The following is a 631-nucleotide window of genomic DNA, read 5'->3' as shown; positions in this document are numbered from 1 at the left end:
TGGCTAATTTTTTTGTATTTTTGGTAGAGACAGAATTTCGCCCTGTTGCTCTGGCTGGTCTTGAACTCCTGAGCTCGAGTGATCCGCCCGCCTGGGCCTCCCAAAGTGCTGGGTTTACAGGCGTGAGCTACCGCGCTTAGCCCTTTTCCTATGCTCTTAACTACAAATTACACTCCACATAGTTCCTGACTCACACTACTTGCTAAGTAATATTAATGGCGGTCTATGCTTAATTGCTGATAGTTTTCTGATAAAGTCATTTTGGGTAGACTCAACTTACTCTACCTTTAATTATGTTGAACTAAAATCAAAAGCAGGTCTTTCCCCCCGTCTGCTCCCCCCAGCAAATCCTTCTAAAACAGCACAGATTATATTGTAGATCCAGCCATTCATCATTTCATCCATGTCTTCATCAGATATTTACTGAATGCTTTGTAGTAGACACTGTGATTGAATCTGAAATATCCCTTCTACCTCTAGAGAATTAGCATTTTTAGCCAATGATGATAAATCTGCTCTCCCTTGTCACTGATTGGTTGAGGGGTGGGCAGACCCTAGCCTGTTTGGGCCAATGAGAGGTGAGTACAGGACTGTCAGGATCTTCCGGGAAGAAGCCCTACCTCCACCGCTG

Source organism: Trachypithecus francoisi, unplaced genomic scaffold, assembly GCF_009764315.1.
Source record: "Trachypithecus francoisi isolate TF-2019V2 unplaced genomic scaffold, Tfra_2.0 Lachesis_group2, whole genome shotgun sequence".
Lineage (NCBI taxonomy): Eukaryota > Metazoa > Chordata > Mammalia > Primates > Cercopithecidae > Trachypithecus > Trachypithecus francoisi.
This window is presented reverse-complemented; position numbering follows the sequence as displayed.